Consider the following 21486-nt stretch of genomic DNA (forward strand, 5'->3'; position numbering starts at 1 on the left):
AGTGAGAAGCCCGCATACCCGCCCCCCCAAAAAAGGGCATTGGCTCATGAAACTGAAAAGACCAGGGGCGGATGGTTTCAGGCACAACTAAATCCAAGTGTTCAAATAATATCGATGTCAATAGAGTTCTGACTTTCTGTATTTTCCAGCTCTTCTCAAGCAGGCTCTGGATGGCATAGCAATGACAGCCACCACCAGCCTCAGACTTCACCGGCTCAGCCACCTGAAAACCACACCCACTTTCTCTTCTCCAAGAGTTCCCTCTCGCGAAACTCCCATTGGACCAACTGGAATCATGTGTTCATTTCTGAACCAATCACTGTGTAGCTAGGTGAATGGAACTGACTGATTGGTCAGACCTGAGTCACAAGGCCATGTCCCCCCAAAATGGTAGGAGAGTAGAGTCTGCTTCACGTGACCTGCCTGGACAGAGAGTGGGGGAGGGGTTGTTTCCAATGGAAAATCAGGGAGCTGGTACCAGAAGAGCGGGATGGGGAGCGGGAGAGGGAGGCGTGAGTGGTGGGAGTGGGAGGTGGCCGGAGCAGGGGTGGGATTGAATCAGAAGGGGCTCCCAAAGAGCAGTGGAGCATCAGGTCAAAGAGGAAAGCCGTAATGTGGTCCTGCAGAAATGTTTAATATCTTTAACGACTTGCATCGCACCTGCCCATGACGACGGACGACAGCCTTTGTGCTGGAGCCAGCCGGGAGGTTGGTGGACTGCAGGAATCGGGAGTGGGGAGGGGCCAGGTGGCGGTGGGGACTCAGGGCAGCCCTGTGTAGCAATTGGTGCAGCAGTACTTTACTCCGTCGACAGGGCTGTGGTCACAGGGAGGGAACCAGGGTAATAACCTGAGTTATCCCTAGACCTCAGACACCACGTCCGCCTTCACCCCCGCACTGAGTACTCAGCCCACCCTGAGAGAAAGCCCTGGGCTGGTGGAGCCCTAAGCAGAACACCAAAACGTTTTAGCCAAAAGAGGCAGAGCAGATGGGGCCTGCGAGAGGTCTGGAGGTCCCTGAGCCCCAGATGGGCAAAAGGAACTGATGTGTCAATGCAGAGAGCTGGGCGTGTGAGTCAGAGCTGAAGCCTCAGGGGAAGGCAAGGGGTCATAAATGGCCTCACCTGAGGAGGCTTCCTGAGCTCCACCTGAGACGGACAGAAAACTGACTTGAAGAGCCCAGGGAATTGACCCGCCCATCCGTCCATCCATCCATTTGTCCATTCATCCACTCATGCAGTACTTATGTATCAAGTTTCTGCTACGTGACAGGTACTGTGCTATCTGCTGGGAATACCTGGCCACGGTTCCTGACTTCACAAGAGCACAGAGGCTAGTGGGAGAGAAACGTGATCATCAAATAAGCCAGTGAATAAGCACAGTAACTTTGCATCTGTCAGAAGGAGGCCAGATTGAAAGTGAGTGGGAGGTGGGGTGAGGGGCTATTTTCACCCTGGGGCTGACCTGGGGATGATGAAAGGAGCCAGCCCTGCATGAGCTGGGGGAAAATGGCTCTGCATGGAGGAAACAGAAAGCGCAAAGGCCCTGAGGAGGAATGTGCTTTGTGGATTGAAGGAACAGAAAGATGCGAGCAGGGAGCTGGAAGTGGGAGATGAGGCTGGAGAGGGGAGCAAGGCTGGCTCAAAGGGGGCAGTCAGGATACTACGGTTGTCGGGATGGCCCTATAGACACTACTTCTGCAAAGCCAGTTTGACAGGTGGGAACTTGCTCCACAATATTCAGCAGGTGCAAGAAATGGTACACTGGGAACAAACAGCAATGTAGGTGATGGTCTGAGACAGCACCGCCAAGCTGGGAACTGGGGAGATGGCCGAGACTGACCCCAAGGCCGTGCAGGATCTCACTTCGGAGGTGCAGACACCCCTGCAACAGATGCAAGATAAATTTCAGACCATGTCCGACCAGATCATTGGAAGAATTGATGGCATGGGCAGTCGCATTGATGACCTGGAGAAAAATATCACAGACCTCATGACGCAGACTGAAGTGGAAGAGCTGGATGGTGAAGACAGATCCCTGCCACACAGAAGAGTTGAAGGTTGCTCATCTGCACTGGAATCTGGAACAACCTTTTTACAAGCCAAGAGAAGACGATGGTTTTTTGCAACTACTATGTGTAGACAGGTTTTATATTATAAAGTGTGCATTCTTCTTACCATATACTATAGAGTTAATTTATAGAGTGATTTCCCTCCTGTGCCCCCCACGTTTCCTGAGCACGGTAACTTCATATCTTGGACCTTGGTCAGTTGTGCTATTAAACACTAATACTTTGGCAGTTCTTGGGGGGGGGGAAAAGAAAGAAATGGTACATTGCTTTATTTTTCTAGGCTAACATTTAAAGCATTATTCTATTCCAGGAACTCTAAGTGTATTAACTCTTCAATCTATACAACCCTTTGAGGCAGATACTATTCCTAAATTCATTTTACAGATTGGGAAACTGAGGAACAGAGGGACAGAGAGGCTAAATAACTCCTGATGGTCACAGAACTAGCAGAAACAAGATTTAAACTCAGGTGGTTCTGGAATCCACACGCTGAGATGCTCAGCCATGCTGCCTCAAGTCAAAATGGGCTCTACACCGCTTGCTTCTCAGAGTGGCATGCTACAGAGTCTCCCCCATTCCTGGGGTTCTCTTTCTAGGGTGATCAAAGGCCTTGGGGGCATGATAAGCAGTCTACAGAACTTGAAAGTGAGCTTCTGGCCTTTGGTCCATTCTGGTCACCACTGTCCACATGATCCATTCAAAATCGGGGAACTGGGTTGCCCAACTCTCCACATCAAGGGGGGACCTGGGGTCTTTGACTCTGGCTCCAGAGGGACCAAGCTGTTCCTATCCCACCCCATTAGAGATCCACACCTGCTTCATCCGCTTCACCCCTGAGGTCCGCCCTCAGTGGATCAAGATGCGCAAACCAGGCCTTGGCAGGGATTCACTACTGGCGCCTGATGGCTTCTGTCCCTGAACCTTGGCCAAGAAAATCAGAGCCTGAGGCACAAAAACTTGGCCTTGCCACTTGGACTGGCTTGCTGGGAAAAGCCTACCCTTTCTTTTAAGTCTCCTCCAATAATGAAAACAGAACTAAAATTAACGTTTCCAAATCCAGCCTGCCACCTTAGTTGGCAAGCCCTCATGGCGTTTGCTTTTAAAAAGAAACAATGTAAATAAAGTACCTATCACAGTTCTAGGCTCAGAATAGTTCTCAAGAAGGAGTATTGAAAAAAAGAGTATTAGGCCAGAAAAATCAGGTTCCACTTTTCATCTGTGTGACTCTGGGTAAGTTACTTTGGCCTCTCTGCGCCTCATTTTCCTCATCTGTAAATGGAGGTAATGATATTCGGTGTTGTGGTGATGTTATGAACGTTAAGTGAAATAATGGATGTAAAGGAGACATTTGCTAAAACTCAGCTTCCTGCCACTCTTTTCCCAAGCAGAGGTGGGTATGTGTGCCAAGGTCACAGAGATGCTAGGATTCCCCCTTTCAGGCCCCTGGGCTGGCTGAGCACCAGGTCCCCACGGGGACTGACTACATTGGTCCCTATTAGGGCTGAGCAGGGCCGTGCCGGGACTTCCCCAGTTGCTGGTAGACTTTCCAGGCTGAGCTCAGGGGACTTTCCTCTCCTGACCTGGACAAATGCCCAGAGTGGAAAATGAGTGAGGTCTGTGCCTCGAGGATCCATTGTTGGTGTCTAGGCTGCTGAAAAGGGGGAAATGGAACAAACAGGAATAGTGGTCCTTTCCCATTTTTGGTCTTGGGGGTCTGAAGCTGGAATGGGATCCTGAAATGGCTTCCCCCAAGCCACAAATCTGGCACCTGAAAGGTGTCAGGGGAGGACAGCTGACCATCCACCCAAACGCAGGAGGTAGGGCTGAGTGGGGCCTCAGCAGCTCCATCCAATGAGCACTTTCTCCCAGCCAGGCCAGGAGGGGAGCAGGCAGAGAGGGTCCGGCTTGGGCTCCAGCTCTGGGCTTGCCACTGTTTTCTTACCTCTAAAATGATGGGCCCATAGAAAGGTTGGTGGTGTAAGGCATGAGGGGAGGGTTCCAGAGGTGGAGAGCACAGGGCTTCTGCCCCAAAGAGGATGTTGGCAAATCACTCAGCCTGTGTGAGCCTGAGATCCCTGGAGTAGGAGTAGGGAGCAGCTCCTGCCCACAGCACTGATCTCAAAGGGAAGTTGTGAGCATCGGATAACCTCTGTGATCTTGGTGACTTTCTGCTGCATCCCTGCATCCCCTCTCTCCACATTCACGTGCACGCGCGTGCACACACACACACACACACACACACACACACCAGCCAGCCAGCAGGGCTTGTTCGTTATACCTCCAAAACACATCTTGAATCTTGAACTTGACCACCTTTTGCATCTCCACTCCCCTGGTCCAGCCACCATCATCTCTCATCCTCCTTTCCATGGCCTTCTCCCTGGACTCTTGATTTTTCTCTCGTCTCTCATGTCCTTTCTCCTACAGCAGCCAAAGGGACCATTTTGAAAGGCCAACTGAATCATGTCACTCGCCTGCTTTTAAACACTCCAATGACTCCAACACACACAGAAGAAAAGCCAAACTCCTCTTCCTGGCATCCCAGCCATGTGTGATGTGGACTTCAGCCTCCTGCCACCCATACCCTTGCCCCATTGGCCTTGCTGCCCCTCCAACAGACCACAGCCCCTCCCTGCCTCAGGACCTTTGCACTGGCTATGCCTCCCACCTGGAACACTGCTACTCCCGGCTTTGACTGTGCTTGTCTCTCCCTTTGGAACTCATTGTCACCTCCTCTGAGAGTGGCCCTCCCTGACCACCCTTCCTATGAGAGACCCTAGTCACTCTTTTTTCTTTTCATACATCTTTATTGGAGTATAATTGCTTTACAATGTTGTGTTAGTTTCTGCTGTACAACAAAGTGAATCAGCTATAAGATATATCCCCATAACCCCATCTCCCCTCCCTATCCCACCCCTCTAGGTCATCACAAAGCACCGAGCTGTAGCTATCTGTTTTACATTTGGTAGCGTATATATGTCAGTGCTAGCCTCTCACTTCGTCCCAGCTTCCCCTTCCCCACTGTGTCCTCAAGTCCGTTCTCTACGTCTGTATCTTTATTCTTGCCCTGCCACTAGGTCCATCAGTACCATTTTTTATGGTGGGAGCCCCTAGTCACTTTTTTTTTTTTTTTGGTGGGGAGGCTGCGTTGGGTCTTTGTTGCTGCACAGGCTTTCTCTAGTTGTGGTGAGCAGGGAGCCACTCTTCGTTGGGGTGCGCGGGCTTCTCATTTCAGTGGCGCCTCTTATTGGGGACCACAGGCTCTAGGCGCGCAGGCTGCAGCAGTTGCAGCACGTGGGCCCTAGAGCGCTTGGGCTTCAATAGTAGCATCATGCGAGCTCAGTAGTTGTGGCTCACGGGCTCCACCGCATGTGGGATCTTCCTCCACCAGTGATCGAACCCATGTTCCCTGCATTGGCAGGCAGATTTTAACCACTGCGTCACCAGGGAAGTCCCCCTAGTCACCCTTGATCACTATTAAAAGAGACTTTTTTTTTAAGGTAAAATCGTGATTCTCACATAATTATAAAATGAACACAAGTCAAAGATTTCATCTAACTCAGTAATTTGTGGGGAAACCAGTAAGACGTTACAACCGACTCAAAGGACACACATATATTGGCAATCACAAATGGATTTATAATACAGATGTAAAAATGGTCAATATCCACAGGGCAATAATTAATTGCATTCCACTCCAACAAAATCCACTTGCATTTCCGTGAATAAGAATCATTTGTATGTAGAAGTAATGAAAGGTGCAGGCCCTTGAGAATCAGCCAGCCAGGACTGGTGCCCCAGACAGGACACCCAGTTATCTTTCTTGGCCTATTTCAAAGTCTCTTGCAAGTTTCCTGACATCCTCTTTCTTGCACTTAGCAGCACCTTTAACCTTTTCTTTTCTTTCTTTTTTTTTTTTTTTTGTTGCCATTTTACCTTTCACGTATTTCTTATCTTTCTCCCTTCGTCCCAGGCTTGAATGTGTCTTAAGGGCGGAAATTCTGTTTTGTATGCAAGCCTCCCCGAAATCCCGTGTTGAAAGGTACCCTCGCGACCTGAGGTCTTCTGGTCCCTGGGCAGAACCAGTGCGTGGGTAAGTCTGGGGTTAGGGAGGAGACGTGAATCACGAAATGACGCACTGCGGGAAGGAGGAGGCGAGGGACGGATTAATCCACGGTCATTCCCTGCACGCGTACTGTGTGCCAAGCAAGGTTGCGAACTAGGAACACGGTCAGGAAAAAGGGTGGATCCGGCTGTGCCGCTGCAGGACTCGGTGTAACTCGGAGCCTGAGTAAATGAGTTAAACACACATACAAATGTGAAGTTGCAGTTTTGACGAATGTACGCGTGCCAAGAGACCCTGCTATATCCGGGCTTCACCTGGTTCGGGCGCCAGCAGAGATCTATAAGCCTGTGCGAGTGTGCGGACTTGACTGTTTCTCGCGCAACAGGCAAGAGGGCATGTATGCAGAAATGCAAGGGTACTTACAGATATGCAAGAATCAAAGCTGATGTGAATAGTAAATGCATGAATGCAGAATGAATGCCTGTCGGCGGCACGAACGCACACGGGTCGAAGTGATAGTCCTCGGTCTCTCCGCCGTTCAGTGTCCACCACACCGCGCGCGCCCTCTGCCGCTGCCCAGGCGCCTAGTTCTGCACCTTCTCGTTCCGTCTCGCTCCTCCCCTTCGAGCCAACGTCAGTATCTAGCTCCTCCCAACGCAGGGAGGAGAACGAGACAGTGCCCGTGGTTCGCTACGCATGCGCACACTAGAGCCATTTTGAAGGGGATTGCTATAAAAACTTCTACCAGTAGTCAGGATGGCCGAGCGGTCTAAGGCGCTGCGTTCAGGTCGCAGTCTCCCCTGGAGGCGTGGGTTCGAATCCCACTTCTGACAAACTTGTCGTTTTTCTTTTTTTTTTTTTGCTTTTCACCTGAAGTGGCACATCAAATAGGTAATACTATTAATCTTTTTACGAAACAAGTATTTCCTTCTTAAAAGGTGTTTTTTTCTTAATGATATTTATTTGACTTTTGGAATGTAAAAGAGAAAGATCTGATCTGAAACCGCAAAGACACTCTCCTTAGACCCTGGAACGGAAAAAGAGAAAAAAAAAAAAATGGGAAGATTGTCAGAAGTGGGATTCGAACCCACGCCTCCAGGGGAGACTGCGACCTGAACGCAGCGCCTTAGACCGCTCGGCCATCCTGACTCTTGGATCAACGTTTGTGGCGTCTTTTTTAGTGCACTGTATGGTGCGATGCGGTTTGGGAATTATCCAAATGATTTTTGAGGTCCCTGGTAGCTCCAGATCCAACCACACAGCCCCTCGTCATCCGCAATCAATAACCACCCGCATTGCCAAGATTTACCGTTATCCTTAAACTGGTTCAGTCTTTTTACTACTTATATGTTTTAAATGGAAACTCTAGCCTGAACAGAAAATGAAAATTAGTTTCTCTTGCCATCAATAGAAAATAACCATAAAAATAAATACTATGGAAATGAAACTATATTATTAAATTCTAGTCACTTGCCAACGCTCGGAACCTGAAGTTTTGACATTATTTTTAATGACAAATACTATCGAAAGGGTCGAGACTATTGTTGAGCCCCTGGGGGAAGTGAGGAGGGGGTCTACATGATTCTTTTTGGAAGGGGGTGTGCTCGGTTATGGACTTTGCCATGGGCTCCTCCATGGATGGGAAGACACGGGCAATGGGATCTCATTCCACAAGTGTTTAGCTGAAGCCTCATCAAGAGAAAGTTGGCTTTTATACCTTTTTGTAAACTGGCCAAGGGCAAAGCTGGAGGATGTTAAACCTGGAGAAGAGATAATTTATGTCTATAAAACCCTCATGTGTACAAGGGATTTAGGTTGTGGCTGTTGATCCTTGCTCCGAGAACTGGGGCTTGAGGTGGGCATGCAATGGGTGAGAGGTTACCACGAAGGAAGGTTTCCACAGAAGAAAGAGTTTGCTGGAAAGAAAACAGGGTGCCTGTGGAGACAGTGATATCCCCATCATTGGAGGCATTCAAGATGAGGCTGGACATTCACTGGCAGAAAAACTGGTAAAGGGATTTGACAGTTCCTGTTTCTTATTGCTGCTGTAACAAATTACTACTAACTTAAGAGACTTAAAACCACACCATTTATTATCTTATAGTTCTGGAGGTCAACACTGTGTTCCTTCTGGAGTCTCTAGGGGACATCCATTTCCTTTCCTTTTCCAGCTTCTAAAGACCACCACATTCCTTGGCTCATATCCCCACATCACTCCACCTTCTGCTTCTGTCTTCATGATGCCTTCTCTGACTCTGACCCTCCTGTCTAACCTCTTATTCTCACCTAACGCAAGTTTGTGTGCCCAAAGCACAGTGAGGCCAAACACACCTGAACATCAGAGTTTGGAGCAGAGAAAGATTTATTGCCAGGGCCATGCAAGGAGAACGCGTGGCTTGTGCTCAAAAGGCCGGAACTCCCCCATGGGTTTCAGGGAAGAAGGTTTTATACATAAATTTGGTGGGGGAGGGCTACAGGGTGTGTAACCTTCCTCTAGTTGGCGGTGAGGTAACAGGGTGGTGTTCTAAGAATCTCAATCATCAGCCTTCCGGTTCCAACCAGTCTGGGGTCCCAGTGCTTGTACTGAGCCTGAAGTTACCATCCTCTGCCTGGGCAGGGGCCTTAGTTCCTATAGAAGAACTCAGAGATGTATGTCAGGTTTTCCTTACATCCCCCCGGGAGGAACCAGGAGGAACCAGGAGCAGGCCCCATGGCTGCACTATGGATTCTTTCTGTATTCCCTCACTCTAATTACTAATTGAATCTGCCCTTTGGAACTCAGAGAAGGTCTTAGAGGCGGAAACCTTTTTCCCACAAACAGATGGGGAGTACAGAAAGGCCTTTGTACTTGAGAAGGCCCCAGAGGGTCCTGTACAGTTTCAATTCCTCCTTTCTTTTGATACTCCTCAGTCTTCAGGGGAACAGGTGTTGAATAGAGAGGTCAATCATAAACTTGGTAGAGGAACTTGGTTTTAGGGGAACTTGGTTTCATTATAAAGATGCTTGTATTTACACTGGGTCCATCCTGATAATCCAGAGTAATCTCCCCTGTCTCAAAATACTTAATTTAGCCATATCTGCAAAATCCCTTTAATCATGTAAAGTAATATATTCACAGGTTCCAGAAATTGGAGGTAATTATCTTTGGTGAGGCAGCCTGTGTGTGTTTGAGGGGGGAAGAGGCAGGGTGAGAGGGAGACTTGTATATTTAAATTTTTGTACCATGTGCATATATTCTCTAGTCAAAAATAAATATGATTTCACCGGGTGATCAAGGTCAACATCAATAGTGATAAGTCAGATTGATAGTTTGTCAGATTGATTTGATGTGCCCTTAAATGGCACTTGGCCCCACACAATTATTCTGAGTCTAATCATGAGACACATCTGACCAATCCCAATTTAAGAGCATTCTACAAAATACCTGAGTAGTGCCTCTCAAAACTAGCAAGGTCATCAAACACAAGGAAAGTCTAAGAAACTGTCACAGATAAGCCTAAGAAAAGACATCACTAGTAAATATAATCTGGTATCCTGGATAGGATCCTGGAACAGTAAAAGGACATTAGGGAAAAACTGAAAAAATCTGAATGAGGTATGGACTTTAATAGTAATGTATCAATGTTGGCTCATTAATTCTGATAAATATACCATACTATAACTGAGCAGGACTCTAAGGGGTCTTCCCAGGACAGACCCCTCCCCCATATCCTCTGCTTTAGCTCCTCTCTGAAGTACATAGATAATAGTATCTGGTACACATTTCCTGAGTTGTTTTACTGATGCTAAAACCACCACCAAATGGAAGAAATTAACTACTTGATGATCATGAGCATGTAGCCCCCAGACCTACTGGCACCTAAGGATTGATAATGTTAGCCCCTGTGACACCACCCTGTTACCTCACCATAAACCAGTCAGAGAATTGTGCACGAGCTGATTGCATAACCTGGGACACCCAATCCTCACTTTGCCTTTAAAACTGCCTCAATGAAACCCATTGGGGAAGTTCAGGCTTTCTGAGCATTAGCTGCTCTGGACTCCTTGCTTGGCGCCCTGCAATAAACGCTGCACTTTCCTTCACCACAACCCAGGGTCAGTAGATTGGCTTTACTGCACACAGGTGAGCAGACACAAGTTTGGTTCAGTAACACTACTAATGCAAGATATTAATAACAGAGGAAACTGCGTGTGGGGTATAAGTGAACTCTCTGTACTCTTTGCAATAATTCTGTAAATCTGAAACTATTCTGAAAAGTTTAAAACTCTTAAAAATAATACAATTTCATAGATTATATATAACAAAACATATAAACTGTAAAATATATAACTACATTGTTTACACATTTATATTGTATATAAAATTATTTATTTAAAAATATATAACAAAATGTGTCTATTAAAGTCTCAGAGGCCATAAAAAATCTGGATCTGTGATTATCTCTGGATGGTGGCATTTATTGTGAATTTTTCTCATCAGTTACCTGCATTTGATATTTGTATAATGAACATAGATTACTTGGGTAATTCTTTTTTAATTAAAAAACTGTCAGGAAAAATTGGAGAAGGCTTTGGAAAAGGCAAAAAGATTCCTGGATGTTCTTTCAAAGGAATATTATGTGTTGTCTACAGCTGTGCTGTCTAATACAGAAGCCACTAACCACGTGTAGCTACCGAGCACTTGAGATGTTTTGCAATCTTGGTATGAAAAAAAGAATGCAAAATATCTCAATAATAATGTTTATATTGATTACATGTTTAAATGATAATATTTTGAATATATTGGGTTAAATATGATATATTATTTTAAATTGTTTAAAATTCAGTTCGTAAGTATGCAAACAAATCTTGTCTGGTAAATGGAATTGATTCCATCCTTGGTAGAGGCCAGTTTTGCATTTATTAGCAAATTCATTTCAGCATTCCTGATTGTGAGAGATATGTACGTATATATATATATACATATATGTGTGTGTACTACACAGTTCACTGGTATTAACTACACATATTGTTGTACAAACATCACCACCATCCATCTCCAGAACTCTTTTCATCTTGCAAAACTGAGACTCTATACCCATTAAACAATAACTCTCCATTCCCTCCTCCCCCAACCCCTGGCAACCACCATTCTACTTTCTCTTTTTTTTTTTTTTTTTTTTGGCCACACCACGCAGCTTGCAGGATCTTAGTTAGTTCCCCAACCAGGGATTGAACCTGTGCAGCCCGGCAGTGAAATCATGGAGTGCTAACCACTGGACCACCAGGGAATTCCCTATCTTTATTCATTTGATTACTCTAAGTACCTCATATAAGTGGAATCGTATAATACTTGTCCTTTTGTGACTGACCAATTTCATTTAGGATGTCTTCAAGGTTTATCCATGTTGTAGCATGTGTCAGAATTTCCTTCCTTTTTAAGGCTGAATAATATTCCATTGTACATATATACTACATTTTGCTATCCATTCACCCATCAGTAAACACGTGGGTTGCTTCCATGTTTTAACTATTGTGAATAATGCTGCTATGAGCATGGCTGTATAAATATTTCTTCGAGATCCTGCTTTCAATTCTCTTGCACATAGTATACCAAAAAGTGGAATCTCTGGATCATATGGTAATTCTATTTTTATTTCTTTGAGGAACTGCCATACTGTTTCCACTGCACAATTTTTTTTGCATTTTACTTTAAAAATGTATCCTTTAAAAAAACGTTCTCAACATCCAGGAGGAGAATAGAAGGATGGCCCATCTACAGATGGGTACTTAACTACAGCATCTACAGAACATCGTATATAATTAGGATATGCCAATTTCCTGTTGGGCAAAGGAGGAGAAAAAGAAAACTCAGGGCAGTGGTGGGGGTGATGGAGACGGTGAAGCTTGGTGTCCTGGAGAAGAGGTTTCAGGAAGGGTCCTGGAACTGTGAGCATGGGTGGGAAGGGCCCAGGGAGGATAGAAGATGGGGGCAGCTCCCAGAAGCAGGGCCCTGGGCCGGAGTGGGGTGAGGGAGAGTGTTGATGCCCCTATGGCTATAGCTGGATCTTGCACCTTTGGAAGGGAGGCTGAAGAAACTGACAGTGTTCCTTCTTCTCGTGGTTGCTTCTCATATGTCACCTCCTCCAGGAAGCCTTCCCTGATGCTTCTTTCCTTTGACTAGGTATTTTGGCTTCCTCTGTGTTCCCACAACTCCCGGGCTGATCCCTCAAAGCACTGGAATTGGAATGGCCTCTCTAGGTGTCTTCCTGCCCCTGAGGCTGTGCTCTTCAAAAAGGCAGAGATTGCAAGTCTCATTTGCCCATGAATTCCCAGGGCCTAGGACACAAAAATGTGGAGAAGGAGCTAACTGAGTACAGGTTGAATAATGAATGAATGATACAACAGTATGGGGAGGGCCAGGGGGCAGGAAGTCCTGGAAATGCCACTCCAGACCTCCTCATGCATCTGGCACCTGGACAGGATGGAGTCAGTCCACCCAAGCCCTGGCCTGGCCATCTCTCTCAGGAACATGGGTTGTGGATCCCTGAACAAATAGTTAACCTTGATGTCCTCTCTCTGGAGCTCTGACCTCCCATCCCACACAAACTCTGTCCCCATCCTAATGGGCTGAAGGGACCAGGCAGGGAAAATGACCAAACCGTGTGTCCAACCTATGCCTCATTCTGGGCAAATCAGTAACTGGCCCAGAGGTTGGCAGACTCATGCCAGCATCCCACCCACTCTGTCCATACTTCGGCTGCGTCTCAACACAGAGACTTGCTCACAAAGGCCATCAGCCCACACCACTCTGCATGCCCACCCTTCGCTCTTGTACATCCACCTAGAACACCTCCTTCTCAAGTGGCTCTTTTCAAGGCTCTGTTCAAATGGCACCTCCACCCTGAAGGCCTCAGGTCTTCTCCTACCCCGGGAGGTTCAGGCCTGGCGGCATTGCATAGACAGGCGTTTGCCTAGAAGTAATAGAGCCCCTCTCCCTAAAGCTGTTGCTCTGTGATCTTCATGCGCACCCAGTTGCAGCCTGCTCCTTGGATGCACCCCCAGGGGGATGCACAGTGAGTGACAAGAGGAGCCACCTGGCCCCTGGTCACATTGCTCATGTACATCTTGAGCTAACTCTTGTCTGTCTCTGAGATGGACAGACGTTCCACCAGTGCCAAGAGGGCATTGGACAAGATCACTCTTCCCCAAACTTCAGGCATTTATTACCCTATTTTCCCCTATCTACATATCACTGTTCACCTAAAAAAATATTTTTAATTATTTAGTTATTATTATTATTATTATTTTTGGCTGCGCAACATGTGGGATCTTAGTTCCCCGACCAGGGATCACACCTGGGCCCTTGGCAGTCCTAACCACTGGCCCACTAGGGAATTCCCTGTACACTTAAATTTTTTTTCTTTAATTGTGATAAGATACATATAACAAAATTTACCATTTGTAAGTGTACGGTTCTATGGCATTCACTGTTATGCAACCATCACCACATTCCATCTCCAGAATTTTTTCATCTTCTCCAACTGAAACTCTGTCCCATCAAACCATAACTCCCCATTCCTCTCTTCCTGAAGTCCCTGGCAATCAACATTCCATTTTCTCTTTCTATGGGTTTGACTGCTTTGCTTTTTCTTTCTTTCTTTTATTTATTTATTTGTTTGTTTATTTATTTGGCTTCGTCGGGTCTTAGTTGCAGTGCACAGGCTTCTCTCTAGTTGTGGCACACGGGTTAGTTCCCTGACCAGGGATCGAACCCACTTCCCCTGCATTGGGAGGTGGATTCTTAACCACTGGACCACCAAGGAAGTCCCTCTTTTGTTTTTTGATAGCAGCCATCCTAATAAATGTGGGGTGATATCTCACTGTGGTTTTGATTTGCATTTCCTTAGTGGTGTTGATTCTATGCTTGTTGGCCATTTGTATATCTTCTTTGGAGAAATGTCTATTCAAGTCCTTTGGCCATTTTTTTTTTTTTTTTTTTTGCGGTATGTGGGCCTCTCACTGTTGTGGCCTCTCCGGTTGCGGAGCACAGGCTCCGGACGCGCAGGCTCAGCGGCCATGGCTCACGGGCCCAGCCACTCCGCGGCATGTGGGATCCTCCCAGACCGGGGCACGAACCCATGTCCCCTGCACCGGCAGGTGGACTCTCAACCACTGCGCCACCAGGGAAGCCCCCTTTGGGCATTTTTAAAATCAGTTTTGTTGTTATTGTTATTGAGTTGTAGGGGTTCTTTATATGTTCTGGAAGTTAGCCTCTTTTTAGATTTAGATATATGATTGGTAAATATTTTCTCCCTTAGGTTGCCTTTTCACTCTATTTAACTGTGTCCTTTGATGCAGAAAGTTTTCATTTTGATGTAATCCAATTTATCTATTTTCACTTTTGTTGCTTGTGTTTTTGGTGTCAAATCCTAGAAATCATTGCCAAACCCAACATCATGAAGCTTTTCTTCTTTTGGCTACGTTGGGTCTTCGTTGCTGCGGGTGGGCTTTCTCTAGTTGCATCAAGCGGGGGCTACTATTCGTTGCGGTGCACGGGCTTCTCATCGCGGTGGCTTCTCTGTGTTGCGGAGCACGGGCTCTAGAGTGCAGGCTTCAGTAGTTGTGGCTCGCGGGCTCTAGAGCTCAGGCTCTAGAGTGAAGACTCACGCAATAGTTGTGGTGCACAGGCTTATTGCTCCTCAGCATGTGGGATCTTCCCGGACCAGGGCTCGAACTTGTGTCCGCTGCATAGGCAGGCAGATTCTTAACCACTGCACCACCAGGGAAGCCCACGAAGCTTTTTCCCCTATGTTTCCTTCTATGAGTTTTATAGTTCTAGGTCTTATGTTTAAGTCTTTGATCCATTTTGAGTTAATTTTCATATATAGTATAAAGCAAGGGTCCAATTTCATTTTCTGTATGTGGATATCCAGTTTTCCCAACACCATTTGTTAAAAGACTGTCCTTTCCCCAGTGAATGGTCTTGACACCTTTGTCAAAAATCATTTGACTGTGTAAGGGGTTTTACACACTTTTTGAAAATTAAATATTTTCTTTAAGTGGACTCATTTAAGCTGTAATAAATGTGTTTTTTGAAGAAACTTACGAAGACTTCCCTGGCAGTCCAGTCCTTAAGACCTCGCACTTCCACTGCAGGGGACATGGGTTCGATCCCTGGTCGGGGAATTAAGATCCCGCAAGCTGCTCAGGGCGGCCAAAAAAAAAAAAGGAGATTAACAAAATTAGATGTTAAAGACATATTAGCACCAAAAAAGGCTTTCTCCTTGGCATAATCAGATTGAAAGTGAAGTTAAAAACAAAGTACTCCTAATGAAGCATTTGAAGTATTTGATGACTACCCCTGGGCCATCAAAAATCATCTCACATCCCATACAAAGGTCTTTTCCAGGGGGATGCACTGCCTTCAGATCTTAAAGGGGATTCTTGTCAATGATCCGCATTCCCAAGCCTTTCCCACCTCTGTTTTACATTCTGGGCTGGGGTGGAGATGGCAATAGATTGAAAGCTGCTCTGGCCTCCACCTCCTGCTGGGGCTGGATGACAGAAGAGAGGGTAAGAAGGAGCAGAAGCAGATGGGGAGGCTGGAAATGGGGGGGGGATTCTCAGGCAGGACTGCCTCTCTCAGGGTCACTGCTGGGGATGAGAAGATGTAGATGCTAGTTCTGCTGTTGCCTCTAATTCAGTAGGTGACCCTGGGTAAGTCACTGCCCTTTACAAATGAGTAAAACCAGTTGGTGAACAGCCTCTTTGGAAAAATGGTGCAGCCACTTTCGAAAACAGTTTTGCAATGTCATATAAAGTTAATGATACACATACCACATGATCCAGAAATTCTACTCCTAGGTACATACCCAAGAGAAATAAAAACATATGTTCACACAAAAAACCTGCATGTGAATGTTCGTAGCAGTTTTATTCATAGCCATCCAAACTGGAAAGAACCCAGATGTTCATCCACCAGTGAAAGGACAAAGAAATTGTGGTATATCAATACAATGGAATACATTCCTTAATAAAAGGAAACAATCTACCTGTATGCTCATCAACATAGATGTGTCAATGAAAAATTAATTAATAGTCAATCTAAGAAAGAAATAGAAAATTTCATCCAAGCCAATCTGAGGATATAACCAGGCAGATAGCCTTTCCAAAAGCTCTGAGGACTGACTGTTCCACCTGTTAGAGGTCAAAGCAGAGTTATATACATTTTTGAGACAAAGGGTTATGCATCACATGACGTATTGACAGTTTACACAATCCAAATCTGCATGTACAAAGCAAGTAGCGGGTCACTGTGACCCCTTACAAGATTAAGAAGGAATGTTATCTCCTATAGAGATAATGCAGACACACAATACACACTAAAAGGGAGGGAGGAGAAACATACGAAAAAACATTTTATGTTTAAATTTGTCTTGTCTTGCCATAAAATATGAATTTTATTTCATCAGATGAATTTCAAAAGCTTTATGTTACATAAAAGAGCTTTTCACAAAAGACTACTGTATAAGTTTCCTCTTGCTGCTGTGACAAATTATCACAAATTCAGTGGTCTAAAACAACACATTTATTCTATTGTAGATCTGGAGTCTAAAATGAGCCTTAAGGGGCTAAATCAAAGTGTCAGCAAGGCTGCTTGCTTCTGGAGGCTCTAGGGAGAATTTGTTCTTTGCCTCTTCCACTTCTAAAAGCTACCGGCATTCCTTGGCTCCTGACTGCATCCTGTCAATCTCTATTTCTGTGCTCACATTACTGCCATCAAATCTCCCTCTGCCTCCCTCTTATAAGGACATCTGCAGTTACATTTAGGGCCCACTCAGATAATCCAGGATAATCTCCTCATCTCGAAGTCTTTAATCACATTTGCAAAATCCCTATTTCCATAACAGGTAATGTTCACAGGTTCCAGGGATTAGGATGGAACATCTTGGCCTGCCACAAGTATATCATGTAAGATTCTATATAACATTCTGGAAAAGGCAAAACAACAATGACAGAAAACAGGTCAGCGGTTGCCTGGGGCCAGGGTGGAGGTCACAAAGGAACTTTTTGGGGTGATCAAAATGTTCTATATTTTAATTTTGGTCGTGGTTACATGACTGTCACATTTATCAAAATGCCACAGAGTGGGAGAAACAAAGTAGGAGAAAACAATAGCAACATACAAAAGTGACAATGGGGAGAGGAGCTCCAAAATATAAAAGGAGCTCCAAAAATTAAAAAAAAAAAACCAAACACAAACTGGGCTGCAACAGTGGAGGGAGTACAGTACTCCACAAGACCGCTGTCACTTCTGACGCAACTGCAGGGTTTGGGGGGGTTCCCAAAACCACCCTCAGGTTCAATAATTCATTAGCTAGAAGGCCTCACAGAATGTGCTGCAAGCTGTTATACTCACAGTTACAGTACATTACAGATAAAGAACACAGATTAAAATCAGGCGGTGATGGAAATGTTCTGGAGTTAGACGGTGGTGATGATTCATTATAGTGAATACACTAAAACCACTGAATTGTATACTATTTTAAAGGGTGACTTTTAAGTTCCGAAAGTGGAATGTCCATTGTCCTCTCCCCAGGGAGTCACGGACTCCATGCATTACTTACCCAGCACTGATGTGTGACAGTACACATGGAGTACTGCCAACCAGGTAAACTCACCAGCTGCCTTGGTGGCCAGAGCCCTTCTTGGGATTTCATCACCTGGCCACGGTTGATCTCAGTGTCCAACTCCTCCAGGTGGAGCTACTTGAGCTGATGGACAGTGCCTCCACCCTAAACAAAGGTATTTCTATCAGGCATGACGGTCCAAAGTTTTAGAGATTACCTCTCAGAAACTGAGGAAAAATGGCCAGACCACCCTTTGGGCAAATGTAATTCTTCACTACACAAAGGCAAATGATTCAAAACTTAAATTCACAGAAAAGGAAACATGAAAGGCCAATATTCAGCCACACTAGCTAAATATTAGGAAATACAAATGGAAACAATGAGACTTTTTTTTTAAGCTCACTACATATAACCATAGGGGCAGGTACATAGTTAAGCTCACTTACTCTTTTTTTTTTTAATATTTATTTTTTTATTATTTTTGGCTGACTTGGGTCTTAGCTGTTGTGCACAGGCTTAGTTACCCAACGGCATGTGGGAATCTTAGTTCCCAGACTAGGGTTCAAACCCACATCCCCTGCATTAGAAGGCGGATTCTTAACCACTGGACCACAAGGGAAGTCCCATAAACTCACTTACTCTTAATGGGGATGTCAACAAATATGGTCTTTTGGAGCAATTTGGAAGCATCTATTAAAAAAAAAACATGCAAATACCCTCAATCCAGTGGTTCTGCTTTGAAGACTGGATTCATGTGTGTGCAGAGACACATAAATAAGAAGGCTTATATAATATTGAAACCTCATAACTCAGATGGGATTCGAACCCAGCCAAAACTCAGATTAGGACTTGAACCCATGGGCTGGGACTTGAACCTACTGTCTTTTGAGATCACACACCTGGTTTCAGGACTTAACGAAGCTCAGGTTCTTTATGTCTCAGCGCAGAAGGAATTCAGGGAGAGGTAAAGTGATAGGTAAGAAGTGTATTTATTTAGAGAGATACACATTCCATAGACAGAATGCGGTCTGTCTCAAAAGGCAAGAGCAGCTCCAAAATACGGAGTGGTTAGTTTTCATGGGCTGTGTAATTTCATAGGCCAACAAGTGGGAGGATTATTCCAACTATTTTGGAGAAGGGGCAGGGATTTCCAGGATTTGGGCCACCTCCCACTTATTGGCCTTTTATGGTTAGCCTCGGAATTGTTCTGGCTCCTGTGGGTGTGTCGTTTAGCATATGCTAATGATTATAATGAGTGTATAATGAGGGTCAGGGTCTACTGGAAGTTAAATCTTCCGCCATCTTGGGACTGATCAGTTCTAACCAGTTTTTGTCATATCCTCATTGGCTATGTCATTCTTTTAAAGGTTGTGCCCTGCCCCCTTCCCTCCTGTTTCAATCTGACTTGTAATGAGGAACTGTTGGAAACCACTTACCTTTTTACCAATAAGGGAAGGGATAACATAATAGCCATTCCATGAAATATTATACGACATATAAAAAGAATTAGGTCAGTCTTCAGGTGTTGTCATGGAGAAATTTCCAAGATATGTTAAGTGAAAAAATCAAGTTTCAATGTATACAGTATAATCCCATTTTTTTGTAAAAATGTTTAAAAGTTACAAACAAAGTAAGCCTCTATATTTCCATATATTGTATGGTAGTGAAAAAAAAGAAGAAAGAAAAGATCTGATTGGATACTCTAAACTCTTCTCAGTGATTAGCTAGAGGTGAGGGTGCAGGTTTGGAGATGTGTGTGATGTGCAATGAAATAAACTAATGAGTTAATTGGGCAATTAAAAATAAAGAAACCAAAACTAACCAGCACCAAGCATAGGGCCAGCTGGAAAAGTGTTCAATCAATATTTGCTGATTATAATCAGCACCGCCCAAAGCTGGCTTCTGGAAATTGTTGGATGACCTCCAGAGGAATCTTTCTGTGAATTTTTTAAAATTGGAAATCAAACAGTGTAACTGCCCTCTAATGGTCTATTTTTTTTTTTTTTTTTTTGTACACGGGCCTCTCACTGTTGTGGCCTCTTCCGTTGCAGAGCACAGGTTCCGGACGCGCAGGCTCAGCGGCCATGGCTCACGGGCCCAGCCGCTCCGCGGCATGTGGGATCTTCCCGGACCGGGGCACGAATCCGTGTCCCCTGCATCAGCAGGCGGACTCTCAACCACTGCGCCACCAGGGAAGCCCTAATGGTCTATTTTTAAATAATAAAATCCAAGAATTCTCTGGCGATCCAGTGGTTAGGACTTGCATGCGTCCACTGCCGGGGGCACGGGTTCAGTCTCTGGTAGGGCAACTAAGATCCCGCATGCCATAAGACGAGGCCACAACACTCTCTTACCAAGGGTTTAAGACCCAGGTGACCTGGCCCCTGGCTTCCTCTTGAACTTCATCTCTCCCCAGTCCCTTGAGTTTATAACTTTATGTCCCTCCTCAAAGACTCCAAAGTCTTTCCTGCCTCAGGGCCTTTGCATGTATGGTAGTTTTCTCAGCCTGGAATGCTCTTTTCCTGTCTGATTCTTAGGCATCCTTCAAGTCTCTGCTTAAATGTTTACACTTTCCCTGACCCAGCTATCTAAACGACACCCCCAAATCTCAATTATTCTTTCCCATGGCATCTTGCTTTTTCTTGTAGTAATATCATCACAATCTGTAATTATCTATTTATCTGTGCATTTGTATATCTAGAGGCGGTCTCCCCCATCAGATTCCCTGAGGGTAGGGTCTCTGCTTGGATGGCTTTCAGGGCTGTCCCCAGTGCCTGGCGCACCCAAGGTGCACACAAAACATCTGCTCAGTGCCAGAACCCCACAGCCTCACCAGTATGCTCCATCCCCATCCCAAGGTACAGCAGGCCCAGTACACAGTAGGGGCTTGGCCAGAGTAGGGAGCCTTCGTAGAATTAAGGAGAGGTGAGACAGGACAGGTGCTGCAGGTGATCTGTGTGGAGATGGCCTGCACAGACCCGAGGAGGACTAGCTCTGGGAACGGACAGACCCTCTCCTCCTCATCCCCAGCTGGCTCTGTCCTCCCCACCACCACATCCCAAGAACCCAGGGTGACAGTGGGAGCTCTGGGTGGGCACCAGGTTCCAGCCTGGGAACAGGTTCCTTCCCACTTTTTCTGACTGGGGGCGAGTGAAGTTGGTTTGGAAGAAAAGGTCTAAGGAAAAAACAATATAGTGATTGAGTCTTGCTTGCTGCCATTTGAAAGGAATGAAAGTGGGATTAACCAAAAACACAAAATTCAAACCAAAACCAAAACACCCTACTGTTTTAGAATCTGCCTCAGAAACAATCATCTTACTGTTTTCCGTGACACTGTAAAATTAAGGGTTTACCCAACAGCTTTGTTCTGCACTTGGGCTCACACAGTCTGCAGAGAGGCTGGGCTCTGGGTAATGATTTTGCAGCTACCAAGAAGCACTCCTCATTCCCTTAGTATCTGCTGTATGTGTGGGGTGGAGAAGAGGGTCTCAGGTGCATTGGGGGTGGGGAGTGGGCATTGAACCTTCAGTTGAGTAAATATCAAAGGTCACCTTCTCTGAGAGGTCATCTTTGACCACTCTGTCTAAAAGTTGCCTCCTGGTCATCTCTGTCACACTCCTCTGTTTTATTTATTTATGTTTTGGCCACACCATGTGGCATCTTATTTCCATGACCAAGGATCGAACCCGCCCCCAGCAGTGAAAGTGCTGAGTCCTAACCACTGGACCGCCAGGGAAT

The 21486-nt window shown here is 45.5% G+C and overlaps 1 pseudogene across 1 annotated transcript; it reads left to right on the top strand.

Moving 5' to 3' along the window:
• The first annotated feature begins 1826 nt into the window (after window positions 1-1826).
• Window positions 1827-2056, top strand: LOC307066668 (heat shock factor-binding protein 1-like; annotated as a pseudogene). The gene has a single exon. The product of its transcript is annotated as a heat shock factor-binding protein 1-like (transcript).
• The last annotated feature ends 19430 nt before the right edge of the window (window positions 2057-21486 follow it).

Source organism: Hyperoodon ampullatus (assembly GCF_949752795.1).
Source record: "Hyperoodon ampullatus genome assembly, chromosome: 18".
Classification (NCBI taxonomy): domain Eukaryota; kingdom Metazoa; phylum Chordata; class Mammalia; order Artiodactyla; family Ziphiidae; genus Hyperoodon; species Hyperoodon ampullatus.